The sequence below is a fragment of the Mobula birostris genome, chromosome 1 (assembly GCF_030028105.1).
Source record: "Mobula birostris isolate sMobBir1 chromosome 1, sMobBir1.hap1, whole genome shotgun sequence".
NCBI classification, from domain to species: Eukaryota; Metazoa; Chordata; class Chondrichthyes; order Myliobatiformes; family Myliobatidae; genus Mobula; species Mobula birostris.
Window position 1 is genome coordinate 1225737 of NC_092370.1, and position 26649 is coordinate 1252385.

Consider the following 26649-nt stretch of genomic DNA (forward strand, 5'->3'; position numbering starts at 1 on the left):
CCATATTTACGTTCGCTGTAACACTGAATGCATATCCACCTACTCGATTGCAGAGCCCAAAAAGAAACTCTCATGCGGAAAGATGAAGATTGAGGTCCAGGCCTGTGCCAGTACACAGATGAGCAGCAAGTAACACCTCAGCTCAGCTGCACAGCTGCGATAAGACTAACACAATGCGGCAAAGGTATCTTTGCTCCAGGTCCACATCAGCAGGTGGTCCCATAATCTGAAGTTTCCGCACACAGAAACTTCAGATCATGGCACCACCTGCTGATGCGGACTTGAAGCCGCTGAACCGACAGTGACTGCTCAGGGCTGCCAACTCAGACTTGCAGAAAGTTAACTCGGTGCCTTTCCGACAACGCGTTGCACAGTTGCTGTGAGGGCGCGAGTTCAGCCTTCCCTTCCCCTGGAGACCAATCGAGTATGCGAGTAGTAACTGCCAGAGCCGCGTGTGTGACGCCGTACCGCTCTGGAATGCGAGCTTCTGATAAGCTATCCTTGGGTGTTTTGTGATTTGGTTGTTTTGAAATCCATCTGGTCACATGTCGGAACAGTAATGAGTGTCGTCCCATGCCGCCGAGAAGCTCAGTGACACACGATTGATGATCTGCCTAACGAAAGAGGAGCCGATCGTTGGAGCCCGAATTGAAGCAGCGACCGAATGACGACACATTTCTGACACAGTCCTTCACTCTACAAACTGAACGTTGCAGGGAAGCCGACTGTAATCGACTGCACATGGGCGGTTGCCATCAATATTCAGGGCAAGCAGTTACAGATCTCTGTTTATCGCCTGCGGCACACTGCCATTTGAAGCTGTCCAGAGTTCTACACTGTGTGGGCCAGTGGCGCAATGGAGAACGCGTCTGACTACGGATCAGAAGATTGTAGGTTCGACTCCTATCTGGCTCGCTGGGATCCTTTGCCCGATTCTTATGCACTCCTTGCCAGCTGCCTTCTTTCACCCTGCTTCCTGGTTCTAACCCCTTACCTGATTTATCACTCACTCCCAAGCTGTAGCCCACCGTTCAATTCAGCACCGTCTGCCAGTAGTCTTTTACATAGAACATAGAATAGTACGGCACAGTACAGGCCCATCGGCCCACAATGTTATGCTGACCATTAAACCCTGCCTCCCATATAACCTCCCCCCACCATAAATTCCTCCATATATCTGTCTAGTAGTCTCTTAAACTTCACTAGTGTATCTGCCTCCACCACTGACTCAGGCAGTGCATTCCACGCACCAACTACTCTCTGAGTGAAAAACCTTCTCTAATATCCCCCTTGAACTTCCCACCCCTTACCTTAAAGCCATGTCCTCTTGTATTGAGCAGTGGTGCCCTGGGGAAGAGGCGCTGGCTATCCACTCTATCTATTATTATCTTGTACACCTCTATCATGTGTCCTCTCATCCTCCTTCTCTCCAAAGAGTAAAGCCCTAGCTCCCTTAATCTCTGATCATAATATATACTGTCTAAACCAGGCAGCATCCTGGTAAGTCTCCTCTGTACTGTTTCCAATGCTTCCACATCCTTCCTACAGTGAGGGAACCAGAACTGGACACAGTACTCCAAGTGTGGCCTAACCAGGGTTTTATAGAGCTGCATCATTACATCGCGACTCTTAAACTCTATCCCTCGACTGAAAGCTAACACCCCATAAGCTTTCTTAACTACCCTATCCACCTGTGAGGCAACTTTCAGGGATCTGTGGACATGTACCCCCAGACCCCTCTGCTCCTCCACACTACCAAGTATCCTGCCATTTACTTTGTACTCTGCCTTGGAGATTGTCCTTCCAAAGTGTACCACCTCACACTTCTCCGGGTTGAATTCCATCTGCCACTTCTTAGCCCACTTCTGCATCCTATGAATGTCTCTCTGCAATCTACTGCAATTTACTCTACACTCCATTCAAACAAGCCGGCTTGACACAACATTATCACCTTTACAGTAAAAAACACCTTTTCCTCCCGTTCTCTCTCATCCTTCCTGCACCGACAGACAGCACAGCAATTTAATGACAGGCGTGCCTCTGTATCCGAAACATCAACGGAGTCTGCGGACATGATATCGCTACCACCCGCATGCCAAGCGACGGGAACACTGAGTAAGATACCTCACACCCTTCTCTTCGCTCTGCGCCCCCAGCACTATTGCATGCTTGCAAAGACAGCCCAGCATACGAGAAGGGCGAAGAAAAAACAGAAACTCTCACACATCTAACATCTAGAAATACATACAGTTTGGAACTCACTCCTGGTTTGGATTTGAAACTGCGGAAACTGGTATTGATTCAACAGGCTGAAGAAAGTCATCCTCGTGGAGTTTTGGACAATGTACTGCTATAGGAGCTGGTGTTGAGATCCTGGGTTGAATGTTGCCATACCTAACCAGGTTTAAATTTGTTTTGCACATTTATATGGAAACCTACAATGAAATGATTGGTTTCCCTTGTTACATATCCTGTCAGTATCTCGTGAATATGATGTAATGGTCTTGTGCCATTAGAATGATGTAATTGTCTTGTGATAGTGCGGTGATGTGAATTCATGCGCTGGCATGTTCCAACTGGTATATAAGGAGAGACCGCAGTCGTTGCGTAGTTCATTTTGGTGGGAACTCACCGTTGGTAGCTACGCCAGCGGAAAGATGAGAGAGAGTGAGGAATCCGAAAGAACTACAGAGGGATTGGGGTTCACCAGCGGCATTCGGCGCATTACCGGTGTGACTGACATTTGGAACCGTCCGTACGTGGCACGCACGTTTTGTTAATCCTTACACGGTCTGGGCATTGTGTTCTGACCACTTCCGACAGAAAGGTCAGTAACGTTGAGAACTCGTATTCTGCGTCATAACTTCGGAAAAGGTATTTCTCGGCTGGAACCGGCGTCAGCAGTTTCGAATTTTCTTCATCGCAAAGTTCGGGAATTCTCTCCTCTCAGTTATTTCAGAAATCATATGGACTTATTAAACTACCACCTGAAGACTGAGCTTAAATGGGATCTGTTGAGAATTGTCTTTAAGTTCCACCGTTTGATAACTATAGAAGCATAACGCTGTTAACATCCGTTTAAGTCAATCGTTCGTCTACTGTTCCATTTCTTTATTTGAGTAGAGATTAATAAATATCGTTGTTTATTTTATAAAAGCTCGACTCATATTCATTTCAATTGCTGCTGATTCAAAACACTGTTAACATCCAAACTACCAACATTCCTGAAGATGCATATTCCGATCAGTAGAAATGTCCCCTCTCCACCCAAACATAGTGAACAACTCTACAGTTAGCACCGTTTCTACATTCAGTTTTGGGTATCCTTACGATCCGACCGGGACCTGATGTGGAAGAACCAGAACTCCTTCACTAACAAAAGCGATCACCATCGGATATACTTGCTGTTGCAGATGGAAAATTTCCATCTTCACCGGAACATACCGGTGTAATTCTACACAGCTAGCATAGAAAGCAGACATTACTATCTTGCTTGGTGCAACGTCGGCTGGCAATATACGATAACGACAGCGAACTGGCAGCTCAGTAAAGAAAACGGTGACTGCCTGCAGTCCACCATCACTGGAGGGCCTGACATTGTCCATATCCAGCAAAGCAGGAAAAGACACTAACAATACTGCAAACCTGCTTACCAAGTGCTCCCTCCCGGTCCGGGCCATATTCACTTTCGCTGGAATACTGAATGCACATCTACCTCTTCGATTTCAGAGTGCAAGCAGCACTTTCATGCGGAAAGATGAAGACTGCATTCCAGGCCTGCGCTAGTTCACAGATGAGCAGCAAGTAACACCTTAGTTGAGCTACACAACTGGAAGAAGACGTAACGCACTGTGATAAGATGGCTCTGCTTCTTGGGGTGACCGAAACTGTGTGCCGAAACTTTAGATCATGGCACCACCTGCTGGTGTGGATTTGGAACTGCTGAACTGAGATTGACTGCTCAGGGTTGCCAACACAGACTTGCAGAAAGTTATCACGGTGCCTTTCCGATAACGTGTATTGTTGCACAGTCGCGTTCTACCTTCCTTCCCTTGGAGACCAATCAAGTGTGCGAGTGCTGGTACTGCTGGAGCCGCGTGTGTGACGCCGTACCGTTCTGGAATGCGAGCTTCTGATAAGCTATCCTTGTGTTTTGTGATTTGATTGTTTTGAACTCTATTTGCTCACATGTCCGATCACGAATGAGCCGAGTCCCATGCCGCCGAGTAGCTCAGTGATAGACGATTGATGATCTGAAAGAGAAACCGATCGTTGGAACCAGAATTGAAGCAGCGATCGAATGACGACACATTTCTGACACAGTCCTCCACTCTACAAACTGAACTTTGTAGGGAAGCCGACTGCAATCTACATGGGCGGTTGCCATCAATATTCAGGGCAAGCAGTTACAGATCTCTGTCTATCGCCTGCAGCACACTGCCATTTGAAGCTGTCCAGAGTTCTACACTGTGTGGGCCAGTGGCGCAATGGACAACTCGTCTGACTACGGATCAGAAGATTGTAGGTTCGACTCCTACCTGGCTCGCTGGGATCCTTTACCCGATTCTTATGCACTCCTTGCCAGCTGCCTTCTTTCACCCTGCACCTGGTTTTTACCGCTTACCTGATTTATCACTCACTCCCAAGCTGAAGCCCACCGTTCAATTCAGCACCATTTGTTAGTTGTCTTTTACTCTACACTCCATACAAACAAACCGGCTTGACACAACACTTTCACCTTTGCAGTAAATGACACCTTTTCCTCCCTTTCTCTCTCATCCATCCTGCACCGACAGGCGACATGGCAATAAACGACAGGTGTGTTTCTGCATCCAAAACATCAACGGAGTCCGCGGCCATGATATCGCTACCTCCCGCATGCAAAGCGACGGGAACACAGAGCAAGTTACCTCACATCCTTCTCTTCGCCCTGCGCCTCCAGCACCATTGCATGCCTGCAACGACAGCCCAACATACGAGAAGGGCGAAGGAAAAACAGAAACTCTCACACATCTAACATCTAGAAATACGCACAGTTTGGAGTTCACTCATGATTTCGATTTGAAACTGCGGAAACTGGAATTGATTCAACAGGCTGAGGAAAATTATCCTTGTGGTGTTTTGGACGATGTACTGCTATAGGAGTTGGTGCTGGGATCCCGGGTTAAATATTGCGATTCCGAACCAGGTCTAAATTAATTTTGTACATTGATATGGAAAACAACAATAAAATGATTGGTTTCCGTTAACTTCCAAACGACCAACATTCCTGAAGAAGCATATTCAGCTCAGTGAAAATGTCCCCTCTCCACCCAAACATAGTGAACAACTCTACAGTTATCACCGTTTCCACATTCAGTTTTGGGTATCCTTACGATCCGACCAGGACCTGATGAGGAAGAACCAGAACTCCTTCATTAACAAAAGCGATCGCCATCGGATATACTTCTTGTTGCAGACGGAAAACTTCCATCTTCACCGGAACATACCGGTGTAATTCTACACGGCTAACACAGAGAGCATTCCCACAGCAGACATTACTGTCTTGCTCGGTGCAACGTCGGCTGGCAATATACAATAATTACAGCGAACTGGCCGCTCAGTAAAGAAAATGGTGACTGCCCGCAGTTTAGCATCACTGGAGGGCCTGACCGTGTCACGTCCATCAAAGCAAGGAAAAGACACTGACAATACTGCAAACCTGCTTACCAAGTGTTCCGTCCCGGTTCAGGCCATATTTACGTTCGCTGCAGTACTGAATGCACATCTACATCTTCGATTTCAGAGCCCAAGCAGCACTTTCATGCGGAAAGATGAAGATTGTATTCCAGGCCTGCGCTAGTTCACAGATGAGCAGCAAGTAGCACCTTAGCTGAGCTACACAAGTGGGATAAGACCGTCCATTCGTCCCCCCCCCCCCCCCATCCCTCCCCACCGATTTCCCTCCTGGCACTTATCTTTGTAAGCGGAACAATTGCTACAAATGCCCCTACACTTCCTCCCTCACCACCATTCAGGGTCCCAGGCAGTCCTTCCAGGTGAGTCGGCTGGGGTGATATACTGCGTCCGGTGCTCCCGATGTGGCCTTCTATATATATATTGGCGAGACCCGACGGAGACTGGGAGATCGTTTCGCTGAACACCTATGCTCTGTCTGCCAGAGAAAGCAGGATCTCCCAGTGGCCACACATTTTAATTCCACGTCCCATTCCCATTCTGATATGTCTATCCACGGCCTCCTCTACTGTAAAGATGAAGCCACACTCAGGTTCGAGGAACAGCACCTTATATTCCGCCTTGGTAGCCTCCAACCTGATGGCATGAACACTGACTTCTCAAACTTCCGCTAATGCCCCACCTCCCCCTCGTACCCCACCCGGTATTTATTTATTTATTTATATACACACATTCTTTTTCTCTCTCTCCTTTTTCTCCCTCTGTCCCTCTCACTATACCCCGTGCCCATCCTCTGGGCTTCCCCCCTCCCCTTTTCCGTCTCCCTGGGCCTCCTGTCCCATGAACCTCTCATATCCCTTTTGCCAATCACCTGTCCAGCTCTTGGCTACATTCCTCCCCCTCCTGTCTTCTCCTATCATTTCGGATCTCCCCCTCCCCCTCCCACTTTCAAATCTCTTACTAGCTCTTCTTTCAGTTAGTCCTGACGAAGTTCTCGGCCCGAAACGTCGACTGTACCCCTTCCTAGAGATGCTGCCTGGCCTGCTGCGTTCACCAGCAACTTTGATGTGTGTGGCCGACCGTTAGAGCCCGAATTGAAGCAGCGACCGAATGACGACTCATTTCTGACACAGTCCTTCAGTCTGCAAACTGAACTTTGTAGGGAAGCCAACTGCAATCTACTGCACATGGGCGTTTGCCATCAATATTCAGCGCAATCAGGTACAAATCTATGTCTATCTCCAGCAGAACACTGCCGTTTGAAGCTGTCCAGAGTTCTGGACTATGTGGGCCAGTGGCGCAATGGACAACGCGTCTGACTACGGATCAGAAGATTGTAGGTTCGACTCCTACCTGGCTCGCTGGGATCCTTTGCCCGATTCTTATGCACTCCTTGCCAGCTGCCTTCTTTCACCCTGCTTCCCGGTTCTTACACCTTACCTGATTTATCACTCACTCCCAAGCTGTAGCCACCGTTCAATTCAGCACCATCTGCCACTAGTCTTTTATTACACTCCATTCAAACAGGCTGGCTTGACACGCCATTTTCACCTTGGCAGTAAATGACACCTTTTCCTCCCTTTCTCTCTCATCCTTCCTGCACCAACAGGCGACAGAACAATTTAATGACAGGTGTGCCTCTGCATCCAAAACATCAACGGAGTCTGCGACCATAATATCACTACCTCCTGCATGCCAAGCGACGGGAACACTGAGTAAGTTACCTCACACCCTTCTCTTCCCTCTGCATCTCCAGCACCATTGCATGCCTGTAAAGACAGCCCAACATACGAGAAGAAACGAAAACATCAGAAACTCTTAGACGTCTAACAACCATGACAGCACACAGTTTGGAGCACTCTACAGCTTTGAATTTCAAACTGCGGAAACTGGAATTGATTCAACAGGCTGAAGAAAGTTATCCTTCTGGTGTCTTGGACAACGTACTGCTATAGGAGCTGGTTTTGAGATCCTGGGTTGAATATTGCGATACCTAACCAGGTTTAAATTTGTTTTGCACATTTATATGGAAACCTACAATGAAATGATTGGTTTCCATTGTTACATATCCCATGAGTATCTCGTGAATATGATGTAATGCTCTTGCGCCATTAGAATGATGTAATTGTCTTGTGATAGTGCGGTAATGTGAATTCACGTGATGGCATGTTCTAACTCGTATATAAGGGGAGACCGCAGTCGTTGTGTAGTTCGTTTTGCTGGGACCTCACCATTGGTAGTCAGGCCATGGGAGAAAAGGAGAAAGTGAGAGTGAAGAATCGGAATGAACCCCAGAGGGATTGGGATTAACCAGCGGCATTCGGCGCATTGCGGGTGTGACTGACATAGAAACATAGAAACATAGAAAATAGGTGCAGGAGTAGGCCATTCGGCCCTTCGAGCCTGCACCGCCATTCAGTATGATTATGGCTGATCATCCAACTCAGAACCCTGTACCAGCCTTCCCTCTAACTCCCGATCCCTTTAGCCACAAGGGCCATATCTAACTCCCTCTTAAATATAGCCAATGAACTGGCCTCAACTGTTTCCTGTGGCAGAGAATTCCACAGATTCACTACTCTCTGTGTGAAGAAGTTTTTCCTAATCTCGGTCCTAAAAGGCTTCCCCTTTATCCTCAAACTGTGATCCCTCGTTCTGGACTTCCCCAACATCGGGAACAATCTTCCTGCATCTAGACTGTCCAACCCCTTTAGAATTTTATATGTTTCAATAAGATCCCCATTCAATCTTCTAAATTCCAACGAGTATAAGCCTAGTCCATCCAGTCTTTCATCATATGAAAGTCCTGCCATTCCAGGAATCAATCTGGTGAACCTTCTTTGTACTCCCTCTATGGCAAGAATGTCTTTCCTCAGAATAGGGGACCAAAACTGCACACAATGCTCCAGGTGTGGTCTCAATAAGGTCTTGTACAACGGCAGTAGTACCTCCCTGCTCCTGTACTCGAATCCTCTTACTATGAATGCCAGAATACCATTCGCCTTTTTCACCGCCTGCTGTACCTGCATGCCCACTTTCAATGACTGGTGTATAATGACACCCAGGTCTCGTTGCACCTCCCCTTTTCCTAATCGGTCACCATTCAGGTAATAATCTGTTTTCCTGTTTTTGCCACCAAAGTGGATAACCTCACATTTATCCACATTAAATTGCATCTGCCATGAAGTTGCCCACTCACGTAACCGATCCAAGTCACCCTGCATCCTTTTAGCATCCTCCTCACAGCTAACACTGCCGCCCAGCTTCGTGTCATCCGCAAACTTGGAGAAGCTGCATTTAATTCCCTCATCTAAGTCATTAATATATATTGTAAACAACTGGGGTCCCAGCACTGAGCCTTGCAGTACCCCACTAGTCGCTGCCTGCCATTCTGAAAAGGTCCGTTTATTCCAACTCTTTGCTTCCTGTCTGCCAACCAATTCTCTATCCACATCAAAAAGGCTCCCTTTCTCTTCACCATTTACACCTCGGACTTCAACTACTGCACAGAGTCTTGTCATCTTCAGAAGTTTTCAGATGTCTCTGCCGTGGTTGGATGCATCAGCAAGGGAGATGAGGTTGAGTACAGGGCTATGGTAGGAAACTTTGTCACATGGTGTGAGCAGAATTATCTGCAGCTTAATGTGAAAAAGCCTAAGGAGCTGGTGGTAGACCTGAGGAGAGCTAAGGTACCGGTGACCCCTGTTTCCATCCAGGGGGTCAGTGTGGACATGGTGGAGGATTACAAATACCTAGGGATACGAATTGACAATAAACTGGACTGGTCTAAGAACATTGAGACTGTCTACAAGAAGGGTTAGAGCCGTCTCTATTTCCTGAGGAGACTGAGGTCCTTTAACATCTGCCAGACAATGCTGAGGATGTTCTATGAGTCTGTGGTGGCCAGTGCTATCATGTTTGCTGTTGTGTGCTGGGGCAGCAGGCTGAGGGTAGCAGACACCAACAGAATCAACAAACTCATTCGTAAGGCCAGTGATGTTGTAGGGATGGAACTGGACTCTCTCACGGTGGTATCTGAAAAGAGGATGCTGTCCAAGTTGCATGCCATCTGGGTCAATATCTCCCATCCATTACATAATGTACTGGGTGGGCACAGGAGTACATTCAGCCAGAGACTCATTCCTCCGAGATGCAGCACAGAGCGTCAAAGGAAGTCATTCCTGCCTGTGGCCATCAAACTTTACAACTCCTCCCTTGGAGGATCAGACATCCTGAGCCAATAGGCTGGTCCTGGACTTATTTCATAATTTACTGGCATAATTTACATATTACTATTTAACTATTTATGGTTCTATTACTATATTATTTTTGGTGCAACTGTATCGAAAACCAGTTTCCCCCGGGATTAATAAAGTATGACTATGACTATGACTATGACTAATACCTTATCCCCAATACCGTGTGCTTTAAGTTTGCACACTAATCTCCTGTGTGGGACCTTGCCAAAAGACTTTTGAAAATCCAAATATACCACATCCACTGGTTCTCCCCTATCCACTCTACTAGTTACATCCTCAAAAAATTCTAAGAGATTCGTCAGACATGATTTTCCTTTCACAAATCCATGCTAACTTTGTCCGATGACATCACCGCTAATCCATGCTGACTTTGTCCGATGATTTCACCGACATTTGGAACCGTCCGTACGTGGCACGCACGTCTTGTTAACCGTTACACGGTTTGGGTATTGTGTTATGACCACTTCCGACAGAAAGGTCAGGAACTTTGAGAATTCGTATTCTCCGTCACAACTTCGGAAAAAGTATTTCTCGGCTGGAACCAGCGTCAACAGTTTCGACTTTACTATATCGCAAGGTTTGAGAATTCTCTCCTCTCAGTTATTTCAGAAATCATATGGGCTTATTAAACTACCACCTGAAGAATGTGCTTACATGGGATCTGTTGAGAATCGTCGTTAAGTTCCACCGTTTGATAACTATAGAAGCATAACGCTGTTAACATCCGTTTAAGTCTATCGTTCGATTACTGCTCCATTTTTTTTTATTTGAGTAGAGGTTAATAAATATCGTTGTTTATTTTATAAAAGCTCGACTCATATTCATCTCAATTGCTGCTGATTCAAAACACCGTTAACGTGCAAACGACCAATGTCCCTGAAGATGCATATTCAGATCAGTAGAAATGTCCCCTTTCCACCCAAACATAGTGAACAACTCTACAGTTAGCACCATTTCTACATTCAGTTTTGCGTATCCTTACGATCCGACCAGGACCTGATGTGGAAGAACCGGAACTCCTTCATTAACGAAAGTGATCGCCTTCGGATAAACTTGTTGTTGCAGACGGAAATCTTCCACCTTCACCGGAACACCGGTGTAATTTTACACAGCTAGCACAGAGAGCAGATTTTACTCTCTTGCTCGGTGCAACGTCGGCTGGCAATATACGATAATTGCAGCGAACTGGCAGTTCAGTAAAGAAAAAAGTGACTGCCCGCAGCTTAGCATCACTGGAGGGCCTGACCGTGTCCACGTCCATCAAAGCAGGAAAAGACACTGACAATACTGCAAACCTGCTTACCAAGTGCTCTTTCTCGGGGAGAACCACATTTACGATCGCTGGAATACAGAATGCACATCTACAAATCTTCGATTTTAGAGCCCAAACAGCACTCTCATGCGGAAAGATGAAGATTGAATTCCAGGCCTGCGCTAGTTCACAGATGAGCAGCAAATAGCACTTTGGCTGAGCTACACAAGTGGAAGAAGACCTCAGGCACTGTGAGAAGATGGCTTTGCTTCTGGAGCTGGGTTACAACTGTGTGCCGAAAATTCAGATCATGTTACCACCTGCTGGTGTGGATTTGGAACCTCTGAACCGACACTGACTGCTCAGGGCTGCGAACACAGACTTGCAGAAAGTTATCTCGGTGCCTTTCCGGCAAGCTGTATTGTTGCACAGTTGCTGTGAAGGCGCGAGTTCTACCTTCCCTTCCCTTGGAGGCGGTCTGGAATGCGAGCTTCTGATAAGCTATGCTTGGGTGTTTTGTGATTTGATTGTTTTGTACTCCATCTGGTCACATGACGGAACAGTAATGAGTGTAGTCCCATGCCGCCGAGAAGCCCAGTGATACACGATTGATGATCTGCCTAATGAAAGAGGAGCCGATCGTTGGAGCCCGAATTGAAGCAGCGACCGAATGACGACACATTTCTGACACAGTCCTTCACTCTACAAACTGAACTTTGCAGGGAAGCCGACTGCAATCTACTGCACATCGGCGGTTGCCATCAATGTTCAGGGCAAGCAGTTACAGATCATTGTCTCTCTCTCATTGTCTATCTCCTGCAGCACACTGGCATTTGAACTCTGTCCAGAGTTCTACACTGTGTGGCGCAATGGACAACGTGTCTGACTACGGATCAGAAGATTGTAGGCTCGACTACTACCTGGCTCGCTGGGATCCTTTGCCCGATTCTTATGCACTCCTTGCCGGCTGCCTTCTTTCACCCTGCTTCCTGGTTCTTACCACTTACCTGATTTATCACTCACTCCCAAGCTGTAGTACACCGTTTGGTAAACAGATTTGCAGTATTGTCAGTGTCTTTTCCTGCTTTGATGGACATGGACAATGTCTGGCCCTCCAGTGATGGTGGGCTGCAGGCAGTCAAATTTTTCTTTACTGAGCTGGCAGTTTGCTGTAATTATCGTATATTGCCAGCCGACGTTGCACCGAACAAGACAGTAATGTCTGCTGTGAGGATGCTCTCTATGCCAGCAGTATAAAATTACACCGGTAAGTTCCGGTGAAGATGGAAGTTATCCAGTAGTCTTTTACTCTACACTCCATTCAAACAAACCGGCTTGACACGACATTTTCACCTTTGCGGTAAATGCCAACTTTTCCTCCCCTTCTCTCTCACTCTTCCGACACCGACTGCCGACACAGCAATTTAATGACAGACGTGCTTCTGCATTCAAAACAACAACGGAGTCTGTGGCCAATATATGACTACCTCCTGCATACCATGCGACGGAAACACTTGACAAGTTGCCTCACATCCTTCTCTTCGCTCTACATCTCCAGCACCATTTCATGCCTGCAAAGACAGCCCAACGTACGAGAAGAAACGAAAACATCAGAAACTCTCAGACGTCTAACATCTAAGAGTGCACATAGTTTGGAGATCCCTACTGGTTTGGATTTGAAACTGCGGAAACTGGAATTCACCCAACAGGCTGAGGAAAGTTATCCTTGTTGTGTTTTGGACAATGTATTGCTATAGGAGCTGGTGCTGGGATCCCGGGTTGAATGTTGCGATTCCGAACCAGGTTTAAATTTGTTTTGGAAATTTATATGGAAACTTAAAATCAGATGATTGGGTTCCTTTAACATCCAAACGATCAATATCCCCGAAAATGCATATTCAGATCAATAGAAATGTCCCTTCTCCACTCAAATATTCTCAACAACTCCACAGTTAGCATCGTTTCTACATTCAGTTTTGGGTATCCTTACGATCCGAACAGGACCTGTTGTGGAAGAACCAGAACTCCTTCATTTTTCAAAACCGATCGCCATCGGATGCACTTGTTGCAGATGGATAACTTTCATCTTCACCGGAACTTACCGGTGTAATTCTATACTGCTGGCATAGAGAGCATTCTCACAGCAGACATTACTGTCTTGCTCGGTGCAACGTCGGCTGGCAACATACGATAATTACAGCGAACTGGCAGCTCAGTAAAGAAAACCGTGACTGCCTGCAGTCCACCATCACTGGAAGACCTGACATTGTCCAGGTCCATCAAAGCAGGAAAGGACACTGACAATACTGCAAGCCTGCTTACCAAGTGCTCGCTCCCGGGGCGAGCCATATTTACGTTCGCTGGAATACTGAATGCACATCTACCTCTTAGATTTCAGATCCCGAACAGCACTCTCATCCGGAAAGATGAAGATGGCATTCCAGGCCTGTGCTAGCTCACAGATGAGCAGCAAATAGCACCTTAGCTGGGCTACACAAGTGGAAGAAGACCTCAGGCACTGTGAGAAGATGGTTTTGCTTCTAGAGCTGGGTTACAACTGTGTGCCGAAAATTCAGATCATGTTACCACCTGCTGGTGTGGATTTGGAACCTCTGAACCGAGACTGACTGCTCAGGGCTCCCAACACAAACTTGCAGAAGGTTATCTCGGTGCCTTTCCGGCAAGCCGTATTGTTGCACAGCAGCTGTGAAGGCGCGAGTTCTATCTTCCCTTCCCTTGGAGACCAATCAAGTGTGCGAGTGCTGGTACTGCTGGAGCCGCGTGTGTGACGACGGAGCGGTCTGGAATGCGAGCCTCTGATAAGCTATGCTTGGGTGTGTTGTGATTTGATTGTTTTGAAATCCATCTGGTCACATGTCGGAGCAGTAATGAGCGTAGTCCCATGCCACCGAGAAGCCCACTGATACACGGTTGATGATCTGCCTAATGAAAGAGCAGCCGATCTTTGGAGCCCGAATTGAAGCAGCGACCGAAGAACGACACATTTCTGACATAGTCCTTCACTCTACAAACTGAACTTTGTAGGGAAGCCGACTGCAATCTACATCGGCGGTTGCCATCAATATTCGGGGCAAGCAGTTACAGATCTCTGTCTATCGCCTGCGGCACACTGCCATTTGAAGCTGTCCAGAGTTCTACCCTGTGTGGGCCAGTGGCGCAATGGAGAACGCGTCTGACTACGGATCAGAAGATTGTAGGTTCGACTCCTACCTGGCTCGCTGGGATCCTTTGTCCCATTCTTATGCACTCATTGCTAGCTGCCTTCTTTCACCCTGCTTCTGGGTTCTTACCGATAACCGATTTATCACTCACTCCCAAGTGTTATGTACCTCTAGGGTTCATATTTTCTGTGGATTATCACTTTAAAACGTCGGGAGAATGTGACGGACTTTTGGGCACTGTTTGAGCTGCTCTAGAGAGAGAGAGAGAGAGGTGGAGCTATTTGATGGACAATCGATGTTATGGTTTCTCTGCAACTTGTTTTGAATATACAAGGACATACGGACACGCACAGTTAGAGTCAAGATGGACTCGGTCAATGGAAGATACCAGTGAGTCGGTGGCTGCTTTAAACTTTCAGTAACCCAAAATGGGTGACCTGAGATCGATCCTGAGTATTGATAAATGACTCTCACCAGTTTTCTGCAACTAGAACAAGTTTGCAGGAAGAGAAAAGAGGAGGGATAGGTTTGAAACAGAAGAAACCTAGTGAGAAAGAGATCATTGTTTGGACTCTCTTTCTAAGTAGCCAGTGAGGGTGAGTATGTTTCCATTCGACTATGAAAGTGTGATTGTCACTTAGTTAATCTACAGGAGTAGGTTCTCTGGTGAGGGGAAAACCTTTGTGAATACCACATGTGTGTTTACCCTTTGTCTGGGTGTGGTAGTTCACTGAAGAAAGGCACCCCTGTGGCAAATCACTGTTGGAGTTATTTTGTATGTCGTGGAACTGGATAAGTGTCTATCACGTTGTGTGTTTGGGGTAACCGTGTTGCATCTATCGGTGTGTTGACCCTTGCCTGGGTGGTTGTTCCCTTGAAGAGGGTCCCCTTTGTGATAAGATACTGTTGGTGATAATCCATACGTGGATTCTGTTGGAGCATCCTGAGGCCACCACTTTGAGATGTCCCGTAGCTGAATTCGGGTGTGGTACCACTTGTGTTGTAAGGATATTCGTCGAAGATCACTGTCGGTGATATTTTGTGTGTGGAGTGGAACAACTTCGGAGATAAAACCTACTACTATAGATATTTCGTATTGCTGTCGTGGAATCTGTGGAATATCAACATAATTGCCTTCTCAGAACATCCGCCTTTGGATTGGAAACATCTCGCATTAATTAACCTGTGCATCTGAACTGACCTTCTCTTACCTGTCATAAGGTGGGCGTTGATGGTGGAACCAAGTCCAAGACACAGACACAGTACTAGGAACAGGACTAGGTCTGTCAAGAATGCAAGGTAAGTGGGCAAGAAACGACGCTGGACAAGACACAGGCCCTGGGAGAGACTAGGATACAGAGCCTGGGCTAGAACTAGACTAAGAAAGCGGGATCTGGACGAGGAACTAGGAACTCGGAACCTGGACAAGGACTCCGAGCCAGAGACTGGACAGGGACGTGGAACCTGGGTCTTGACTCGGGCTCGAACTCTGGATCTAGGCGAGGACAAGACGTGACAAGGCAACAGGACTGGACGTGGCGGCAGGACGCGGGACCAGAACTGGATGAGGACACAAATCTCAGCCTTGAACTTGGGAGACAGGAATGCAGAACAAGGAGTCTTGGTCTTGGGAGACAGGAACGCAGAACACGAAGCCTTAGTCTTGGGAGACAGGAACGCAGAACTCGGAGTCTTGGTCTTGGGAGACAGGAACATGGAACACAGATCCCGACCCCTCCTTGGGAACAGGATGTAGGGCCAGGATTCATACACAGAACACAGAGCCGGGACCCCTCCTTGGGAACAAGGAAGAATGCTGAACACAACGAGACAGTTCCAACTCAAGGTAGTGGCAAACGACCGGTCCTACCTAGGGAAGGCGAGAACACAAGGAGACGGTTCCAAACAACGAAAGACAGTTCCTTATTTAGACACAGCAATGTTCCGGTCTTGCCCTAGTGGTAGAACTTGACAGCGAGAATAGGCAAAAGGTAGCAGGCAAGGCTACAACCAAGGTCTACAGAAGGAATGGAAAGGGAAGGAAAGGGAACAGTCCAGCAACTGCACCTGAACCCAGGAACTGTTTATGTAGCCGGCCAAAAGGAGAACCGTGTGCCCTATTTAGGCACCAACAGAACAAGGGAAAACCGGAAAATCTGGAAGAAGGATCGATGGGCCGGTCCATGAACCGGAATGCGGACTTTACGGACCAGACCATGACATTGCCTACTGTATCAGTTACCACCTAAGTTTGAAGAAGTTTGGATTTTGAATTTACACAACTACAAATGCATAAATTCTGCTAACCTGTTTGATTTATCTGGTTCTATGTTAGTTTATTACGTATTTACTGGTAAAATAGAATTAGTTAACAGCAAAACCAGACTCCAGCTCTGTTCCATTTCTGCTGGTTCTTTTAACCGGTTATGGGGTCTGTAACACAAGCTGAATCTCACTGTTCAATTCAGCATCAGCTGCCAATAGTCTTTTACTCTACACTCCATTCAAACAAGCCGGCTTGACACGACATTTTCACCTTTGCAGTAAATGACACCTTTTCCTCTCTCTTCTCTCTCATCCCTCCTGCACCGACTGGCAACACAGCAATTTAACGACACGCGAGCCTTTGCATCCAAAATATCAACGGAGTCCGCGGCCATGCTATCGCTACCTCCCGCATGCCAAGCGACGGGAACACTGAGAAAGTTGCCGTACATCCTTCTCTTCGCTCTGCAACTCCAGCACCATTGCATGCCTGCAAAGTCAGCCCAACATACGAGAAGGGCGAAGAAAAAACGGAAACTCTCACACATCTAACATCTATGACCGCACAGAGTTTGGAGCTCACTCCTGGTTTGGATTTGAAACTGCGGAAACTGGAGTTGATTCAACAGGCTGAAGAAAGTTATTTTTCTGGTGTTTTGGACAACGTACTGCTATAGGAGCTGGTGCAGGGATCCCGGGTTGAATGTTGCGATTCCAAAACAGGTCTAAATTAATTTTCAACATTTATATGGAAACCTACCATGAAATGATTGGTTTTCGTTGACATCCAAACGACCAACATTCCTGAAGATGCATATTCTGATCAGTAGAAATGTCCACTCTCCACCCAAGCATAGTCAACAGCTCTACAGTTATCACCGTTTCCGCATTCAGTTTTGGGTATCCTTACCATCCGAGCATGACTGATGTGGAAGAACCAGAACTTCTTCATTAACAAAGGCGATCGCCATCGGATATACTTCTCGTTGCAAATGGAAAACTTCCATCTTCACCGGAACATACCGGTGTAATTCTACACGGCTAGCATGGAGAGCATTCTCACAGCAGACATTGCTGTCTTGCTCGGTGCAACGTCGGCTGGCAATATACGATAATTACAGCGAACTGGCAGGTCAGTAAAGAAAATGGTGACTGCCTACAGTCCACCATTACTGGAGGGCCTGACATTGTCCATGTCCATCAGAGCAGGAAAAGACACTGACAATACTGCAAACCTGCTTACCAAATGCTCGATCCCGGGGCGAGCCATATTCACGTTCGCTGGAATACTGAATGCACATCTACTCTTCAATTTCAGGCCCAAACAGCACTCTCATGCGGAAAGATGAAGATTGTACTCCAGGCCTGCGCTAGTTCACAGATGAACAGCAAGTAGCACCCTAGCTGAGCAACACAAGTGAAAGAAGACCTCAGGCACTAGGATAAGATGGTTTTGCTTCTACGGCTGGGCTACAACTGTGCGCCGAAACTTCAGATCATGGCGCCACCTGCTGGTGTGGATTTGGAAGCGCTGCATAGAGAGTGACTGCTCAGGGCTGCCAACACAGACTTGCAGAAAGTTATCTCGGTGCCTTTCCGGCAAACTGTATTGTTGCACAGCTGCTGTGAAGGCGCGAGTTCTATCTTCCCTTCCCTTGGAGACCAATCAAGTGTGCGAGTGCTGGTACTGCTGGAGCCGCGTGTGTGACGCCGTACCGCTCTGGAATGCGAGCTTCTGATAAGCTATCCTTGCGTGTTTTTTGATTTGATTGTTTTGAACTCTATTTGCTCACATGTCGGATCACGAATGAGCCGAGTCCCATGCCGCCGAGAAGCTCAGTGACACGCGATTGATGGCATGACTAAGAAAGAGGAGCCGATTGTTGGAGCCCGAATTGAAACAGCGATCGAATGACGACACATTTCTAACTACAGTCCTTCAGTCTACAAGCTGAACTTTGTAGGGAAGCTGACTGCAATCTACATCGGCGTTGCCATCAATATTCCGGGCAAGCAGTTACAGATCTCTGTCTATCGCCTGCAGAACACTGCCGTTTGAAGCTGCCCAGAGTTCTAGACTGTGTGGGCCAGTGGCGCAATGGAGAACGCGTCTGACTACGGATCAGAAGATTGTAGGTTCGACTCCTACCTGGCTCGCTGGGATCCTTTACCCGATTCTTATGCAGTCCTTGCCGGCTGCCTTCTTTCACCCTGCTTCCCGGTTCTTACCGCTTACCTGATTTATCATTCACTCCCAAGCTGAAGCCCGCCGTTCAATTCACCATCAGCTGCCAGAAATCTTTTACTCTTGTCACGTGCCCCGTGACGGGTTAAAGAACCAGCAGAAATGGAAAACATTTTGGAGTCCGGTATTGCTATTAACTAATGGAATTTATTAGTAACCACGCAATACAGTAATATAAATGCAGATATATAAAACAGGTTAGCAAAGATTATATATAAGTAAGTGTGGAAATATATGAAAAATCAAGCTTCTTCACGTCTAGGGGTAAATAGATATAGTCCTACGATGATAAGTAAAGTTCAGTTCGGGGTATTGAATTGAGTAGTGATGCAGAGAGAGAGAGGGAGAGATTTGAGTCTTCAGGTGAGCTGACGCCGTCGATCTTCCCGTTGTCCTCCGAATTCCTTTAGAAGTCACCGACTGTGACCACAACAAAGGGGACCGTTCTTCTGTGGTGGAACTATAAACCCATGCCAGGTTTGGGCATACAAATAACTCCCCACCGGTCACACCCTATTCACACTCCGAAAGCCACTGATCGATCCTCCAAAACCCACTTTTTCTGTGCGCACAAAGCTCATTCCGTGTCCAAAATCATGTGTCTGAGGTCAATCATCTAACGTTCTATTTATCTCCCCGTGCTGAGTACCAACTGCCACTCAAACATCTCCTCCCTTCACTGTCTGTGAGAATTTCCAAGGTTGCAGCGTCCTTGCAGAAATGTAAACATACTGTGAGTAGTTTTTCGCCTCTCTCTCTCTTTCTGAAAAACAAGAGGTCGGTGTTAAATGCTTCTCTCTCTCTCTCTCTCTCTCGCTCTCTTTTCAAAAGCACAGTCCATAGGGGTAATCGAGCACAGTTCATAGGGGTAATTCAGGACACTGTCATATTCAACACTCTCTTCAAACAAGCCGGCTTGACACGACATTTTCACTTTTGCAGTAAATGACACCGTTTCCTCCCCTTCTCTCTCATCCTTCCTGCACCAACAGGCGACAGAACAATTTAACGACACGCGTGCCTCTGCATCCAAAACATCAACGGAGTCTGCGGCCATAATATCACTACTTCCTTCATGCCAAGCGACGGGAACACTGAGCAAGTTGCCTCACGTCCTGCTCTTCGCTCTGCACCTCCAGCACCATTTCATGCCTGCAAAGACAGCCCAACATACGAGAAGAAACGAAAACATCAGAAAATCTCAGACGGCTACCATCTATGACTGCACACAGTTTGGAGCACTCTACAGGTTTGCATTTGAAACTGCGAAAACTGGAATTGATTCAACAGACTGAAGAAAGTTATTCTTATGGTGTTTTCGACAACGTACTGCTATAGGAGCTGCTGTTGAGACCCTGGGTTGAATGTTGCGTTTCTGAACCAGAGTTAAATTTGTTTTTCACATTTATATGGAAACCTACAATGAAATAATCGGTTTCTGTTAACTATCAATCGACCAACATTTCTGAAGATGTATATGTCGATCAGTAGAAATGTCCGCTCTCCACCCAAACATAGTCAACAACTCTGCAGTTAGCACTGTTTCTACAATCAGTTTTGGGTATCCTTACGATCCGACCAGGACCTGATGTGGAAGAACCAGAACTCCTTCATTAACAAAGGCGATCGCCATCAGATATACCTCTTGCTGCAGTTGGAAAACTTCCATCTTCACCGGAACATACTGGTGTAATTCTACACAGCTAACATGGAGAGCATTCTCACAGCAGACATTACTGTCTTGCTCGGTGCAACGTCGGCTGGCAATATACGATAATTACAGCAAACTGCCAGCTCAGTAAAGAAAAATTTGACTGCCTGCAGCCCACCATCACTGGAGGGCCAGACATTGTCCATGTCCATCAAAGCAGGAAAGGACACTGACAATACTGCAAGCCTGCTTACCAAGTGCTCGCTCCCGGGGCGAGCCATATTTACGTTCGCTGGAATACTGAATGCACATCTACCTCTTCGATTTCAGATCCCAGACAGCACTCTCATGCGGAAAGAAGAAGATTGCATTCCAGGCCTGTGCTAGCTCACAGATGAGCAGCAAATAGCACCTTAGCTGAGCTACACAAGTGGAAGAAGACCTCAGGCACTGTGAGAAGATGGTTTTGCTTCTAGAGCTGGGTTACAACTGTGTGCCGAAAATTCAGATCATGTTACCACCTGCCGGTGTGGATTTGGAACCTCTGAACCGAGACTGACTGCTCAGGGCTCCCTACACAAACTTGCAGAAGGTTATCTCGGTGCCTTTCCGGCAAGCCGTATTGTTGCACAGCTGCTGCGAAGGCGCGAGTTCTATCTTCCCTTCCCTTGGAGACCAATCAAGTGTGCGAGTGCTGGTACTGCTGGAGCCGCGTGTGTGACGACGGAGCGGTCTGGAATGCGAGCCTCTGATAAGCTATGCTTGGGTGTGTTGTGATTTGATTGTTTTGAAATCCATCTGGTCACATGTCGGAGCAGTAATGAGCGTAGTCCCATGCCGCCGAGAAGCCCACTGATACACGGTTGATGATCTGCCTAATGAAAGAGCAGCCGATCTTTGGAGCCCGAATTGAAGCAGCGACCGAAGAACAACACATTTCTGACGTAGTCCTTCACTCTACAAACTGAACTTTGTAGGGAAGCTGACTGCAATCTACATCGGCGGTTGCCATCAATATTCGGGGCAAGCAGTTACAGATCTCTGTCTATCGCCTGCGGCACACTGCCATTTGAAGCTGTCCAGATTTCTACCCTGTGTGGGCCAGTGGCGCAATGGAGAACGCGTCTGACTACGGATCAGAAGATTGTAGGTTCGACTCCTACCTGGCTCGCTGGGATCCTTTACCCAATTCTTATGCACTCCTTGCCAGCTGCCTTCTTTCACCCTGCACCTGGTTCTTACCGCTTACCTGATTTATCACTCACTCCCAAGCTGAAGCCCACCGTTCAATTCAGCACCATTTGTCAGTAGTCTTTTACCTTACACTCCATACAAACAAGCCGGCTTGACACGACATTTTCACCTTTGCAGTAAATGACAACTTTTCCTCCCTTTCTCTCTCATCCTTCCTGCACCGATAGGCGACACATCAATTCAACGACAGACGTGTTTCTGCATCCAAAACATCAACGGAGTCCGCGGCCATGATATCGCTACGTCTCGCGTGCAAAGCGACGGGAACACTGAGCAAGTTGCCTCACATCCTTCTCTTCGCCCTGCGCCTCCAGCACCATTGCATGCCTGCAACGACAGCCCAACATACGAAAAGGGCGAAGAAATAACAGAAACTCTCACACATCTAACATCTAGAAATGCACACAGTTTTGAGTTCACTCCTGGTGTGGGATTGGAAACTGCGGAAACTGGAATAGATGAACAGGCTGAGGAAAGTTGTCCTTGTGGTGTTTTGGACAATGTACTGCTATAAGATGTGGTGTTGAGATCTTGGGGTTAATTTTGAGATTCCGAAATAGGTCTAAATTAATTATCAACATTTATATGGAAACCTACGATGAAATGATTGGTTTCCGTTAACATCCAAACGACCAACATTCCTGAATATGCATATTCAGATCAGTAGAAATGTCTCCTCTCCACCCAAACATAGTCTACAGCTCTACAGTTATCACCGTTTCTACATTCAGTTTTGGGTATCCTTACGATCCGACCAGCACCTGAGGTGGAAGAACATAGAATATAGAATAGTACAGCACAGTACAGGCCCTTCGGCCCACAATGTTGTGCCGACCCTCAAACCCTGCCTCCCATATAAGCCCCCACCTTAAATTCCTCCAGAACTGGTTCATTAACAATAGTGATTGCCATCGGATATACGTGTTGTTGCAGATAGAAAACTTCCATCTTCACCGGAACATACTGGTGTAATTCTATACTGCTGGTATAGAGAGCATTCTCACAGCAGATATTACTGTCTTGCTCGGTGCAACGTCGGCTGGCGGTATACGATAATTACAGCGAACTGGCAGCTCAGTAAAGAAAACGGTGACTGCCTACAGTCCACCATCACTGGAGGGCCTGACATTGTCCATGTCCATCAGAGCAGAAAAAGACACTGACAATACTGAAAACCTGCTTACCGAATGTTCGATCCCGGGGCGAGCCATATTCACGTTCGCTGGAATACTAAATGCACATCTACCTCTTCGATTTCAGAGCCCAGACAGCATTCTCATGCGGAAAGATGAAGACTGTACTCCAGGCCTGCGCTAGTTCACAGATGAGCAGCAAGTAGCACCTTAGCTGAGCAGCACAAGTGAAAGAAGACCTCAGGCACTAGGATAAGATGGTTTTACTTCTCCGGCTGGGCTACAACTGTGCGCCGAAACTTCAGATCATGGCGCCACCTGCTGGTGTGGATTTGGAAGCGCTGCATAGAGAGTGACTGCTCAGGGCTGCCAACACAGACTTGCAGAAAGTTATCTCGGTGCCTTTCCGGCAAGCTGTATTGTTGCACAGCTGTTGTGAAGGCGCAAGTTCTATCTTCCCTTCCCTTGGAGACCAATCAAGTGTGCGAGTGCTGGTACTGCTGGAGCCGCGTGTGTGACGCCGTACCGCTCTGGAATGCGAGCTTCTGATAAGCTATCCTTGCGTGTTTTCTGATTAGATTGTTTTGAAATCCATCTGGTTACATGTTGGAACAGTAATGAGTGTAGTCTCATGCCGCCGAGAAGTTCGGTGAGACACGATTGAAGATCTCCCTATTGAAAGAGGAGCCGATCGTTGGAGCCCAAATTGAAGCAGCGACTGAATGACGACACATTTCTGACGACTGACCTTCAGTCTACAAACTGAACTTTGTAGGGAAGCCGATTGCAATCGACTGCACATCGGCGCTGCCATTAATATTCAGGGAAACTAGTTACAGGTCTCTGTCAATGTCCTGCAGCACACTGCCATTTGAAGCTGTCCAGAGTTCTAGCTGGTGTTCTGCAAGGAGACACTCTGGCACCCTACATCTTTATAATCGTCCTTGATTACGCTCTGCGTCAAGCTACCAACGATCATGACAAGCTTGGTTTTAACATAAAACTAGGACGAACCAAAAGGGTCAGACCAGTTACGCTCATAGATCTCGATTTTGCAGATGACATAGTCTTGCTCTCTGACCAGATGAAGAAAGCACAGCAGCTACTGACAAAAGTGGAAATTGAGTGCAATAATGTTGGACTTCACCTAAACGCTAAAAAGACAGAGTACATGGCGTTTAACTGCGACGAAGGTACTCTCAAGACCGTAGAGATTGATACCATTAAGAAAGTCTTTGACTACAAGTACCTCGGGTCAAGAATGATGAGTTCGGAGAAGGACATAAAGATACGGAAGGCGCTGGCGTGGAGGGCTAGGAACGACATGAAGGAAATCTGGAAGTCGAACCTGACCAGAGGGCTTAAACAGAGGATTTTCATAGCAGTCATAGAGTCCATTCTCACCTACGGATGAGAGACGTGGACACTCACCAAGACTATGCGAAAGTCTCTAGATGGTTGCGATACACGAATGCTCCGGATGGCTTTTGACGTGGATTGGCAACAGCACATGACGAACGTCGAGCTCTATAATAACCTACAGTACCGATGCTCAGCACTAAAATCGAGGCGAGAAGACTGCAACTAGCGCGGCAATGTCTATACCTGAGGATGTAGGGAAGCCGATTGCAATCTATAGCATATCGGCGGTTACCATCAATATTCAGGGCAAGCAGTTACAGATCTCTGTCTACCGCCTGCAGAACACTGCCATTTGCTGCTGTCCAGAGTTCTACACTGTGTGGGCCAGTGGCGCAATGGAGAACGCGTCTGACTACGGATCAGAAGATTGTAGGTTCGACTCCTACCTGGCTCGCTGGGATCCTTTACCCGATTCTTATGCACTCCTTGCCGGCTGCCTTCTTTCACCCTGCTTCCCGGTTCTTACCGCTTACCTGATTTATCACTCACTCCCCAGCAGAAGCTCACCGTATAATTCAGCACCATCTGCCAGTAGTCTTTTACTCTACACTCCATTGAAACAAGCCGGCTTGACACGACATTTGCACCTTTGCAGTCAATGACAACTTGCTGGAAGTTTTCCATCTGTACCTGCTGGTGTGGATTTGGAACCGCTGAACCGAGACTGACTGCTCAGGGCTGCCAACACAGACTTGTAGAAAGTTATCTCGGTGCCTTTCCGGCAAGCTGTATTGTTGCACAGTTGCTGTGAAGTCGCGAGTTCTATCTTCCCTTCCCTTGGAGACCAATCAAGTGTGCGAGCGCTGGTACTGCTGGAGCCGCGTGCGTGACGCCGTACCGCTCTGGAATGCGAGCTTCTGATAAGCTATCCTTGCGTGTTTTGTGATTTGATTGTTTTGAAATCCATCTGGTCACATGTCGGAGCAGAAATGAGTGTAGTCTCATGCCGCCGAGAAGCTCAGTGATAGACGATTGATGACCTGCCTATTGAAAGAGGAACCGATCGTTGGAGCCCGAATTGAAGCAGCGACCGAGGGTCGACACGTTTATGACACAGTCCTTCACTCTACAAACTGAGCTTTGTAGGGAAGCCAACTGCACATCGGCGGTTACCATCAATATTCAGGGCAAGCTGTTATAGATCTGTCTATCGCCTGCGGCACACTGCCATTTGAAGCTGTCCAGAGTTCTAGACTATGTGGGCCAGTGGCGCAATGGAGAACGCGTCTGACTACGGATCAGAAGATTGTAGGTTCGACTCCTATCTGGCTCGCTGGGATCCTTTGCCCGATTCTTATGCACTTATTGCCAGCTGCCTTCTTTCACCCTGCACCTGGTTCTAACCCCTTACCTGATTTATCACTCACTCCCAAGCTGTAGCCACCGTTCAGTTCAGTACCAGCTGCCACTAGTCTTTTACTCTACACTCCTTTCAAACAAGCCGCCTTGACTCGAAATTTTCACCTTTGCAGTGTTACGTACCCCCTAACGGGTTAAAGAACCAGCAGAAAGGAACACACCTCGAGTCTGTTTTTACTTTTAACTAATTCTATTTTATTAGTAACTACGTAATAAAGTAACATAAAACCAGATAAAACAAACAGGTTAGCAGAGGTTATGCATATATGGGTGTGGAAATATAAAACCCAAATTTTTCAAACTTAGGTAGTAATTGATATGGTCTTATGATGATAGGTAAGAAAAGTTCATTTCAGATGCACGGCTTCATTAATGTGAGATGTTTGTAATTCAAAGGCGAAATGTTGTGAGAAGGCAACTACGTCGATATTTCACAGATTCCAAGACAGCAATGCAAAATATCAATAGTAGTAGGATTTATCTCTGAAGTTGTTCCACTCCACACACGAAATATCACCGACAGCGATCTTCAACTAATATCCTTTCAACACAATGTAAGGGGGTTTCGTCTTTTATGTTACTGCGGAGGCTAATTAAAATGGCTTCTTTGTTATGTTATAATCGGGAATGCTTCTTTGTTATGTTAAACGCTAAGAAAGCTTTCGGCTAGCAGCTTGTTGTGGTTTAGAGGGTGATAAGAGGATGTTACGAACCAATTGGGATAGTTGTTATGACTTTGGTGTATCTGGAAGATTTGTATGCGTGGATTTTGGGGGAGAAGGCGGGAGAGCGAGACAGAGGATGGACCAGATGCTGTGAGTCCGCTAACGGGGTCGGACCCCGAGGAGGGCGTTCGGCGAGGAGAAGAGACGGAGACGGACTCATGTGGAGCGTCTGGTCGACCACCGTTGTTGGTCTCAGGCGGCCCGTCGAGATGGTCCGAGGGGTCGC

The 26649-nt window shown here is 47.1% G+C and overlaps 8 non-coding genes across 8 annotated transcripts; all 8 read left to right on the forward strand.

Moving 5' to 3' along the window:
- The first annotated feature begins 842 nt into the window (after positions 1-842).
- On the forward strand, positions 843-915 carry trnar-acg (transfer RNA arginine (anticodon ACG)). The gene has a single exon. It is a non-coding gene; the product is annotated as a tRNA-Arg (tRNA).
- A 3558-nt stretch (positions 916-4473) lies between these two features.
- On the forward strand, positions 4474-4546 carry trnar-acg (transfer RNA arginine (anticodon ACG)). Its single transcript has one exon. It is a non-coding gene; the product is annotated as a tRNA-Arg (tRNA).
- Positions 4547-6964: 2418 nt separating this feature from the next.
- trnar-acg (transfer RNA arginine (anticodon ACG)) lies at positions 6965-7037 on the forward strand. The gene has a single exon. It is a non-coding gene; the product is annotated as a tRNA-Arg (tRNA).
- A 7316-nt stretch (positions 7038-14353) lies between these two features.
- On the forward strand, positions 14354-14426 carry trnar-acg (transfer RNA arginine (anticodon ACG)). Its single transcript has one exon. It is a non-coding gene; the product is annotated as a tRNA-Arg (tRNA).
- Positions 14427-18718: 4292 nt separating this feature from the next.
- On the forward strand, positions 18719-18791 carry trnar-acg (transfer RNA arginine (anticodon ACG)). Its single transcript has one exon. It is a non-coding gene; the product is annotated as a tRNA-Arg (tRNA).
- Positions 18792-21628: 2837 nt separating this feature from the next.
- On the forward strand, positions 21629-21701 carry trnar-acg (transfer RNA arginine (anticodon ACG)). The gene has a single exon. It is a non-coding gene; the product is annotated as a tRNA-Arg (tRNA).
- Positions 21702-24660: 2959 nt separating this feature from the next.
- On the forward strand, positions 24661-24733 carry trnar-acg (transfer RNA arginine (anticodon ACG)). The gene has a single exon. It is a non-coding gene; the product is annotated as a tRNA-Arg (tRNA).
- Positions 24734-25539: 806 nt separating this feature from the next.
- On the forward strand, positions 25540-25612 carry trnar-acg (transfer RNA arginine (anticodon ACG)). The gene has a single exon. It is a non-coding gene; the product is annotated as a tRNA-Arg (tRNA).
- The last annotated feature ends 1037 nt before the right edge of the window (positions 25613-26649 follow it).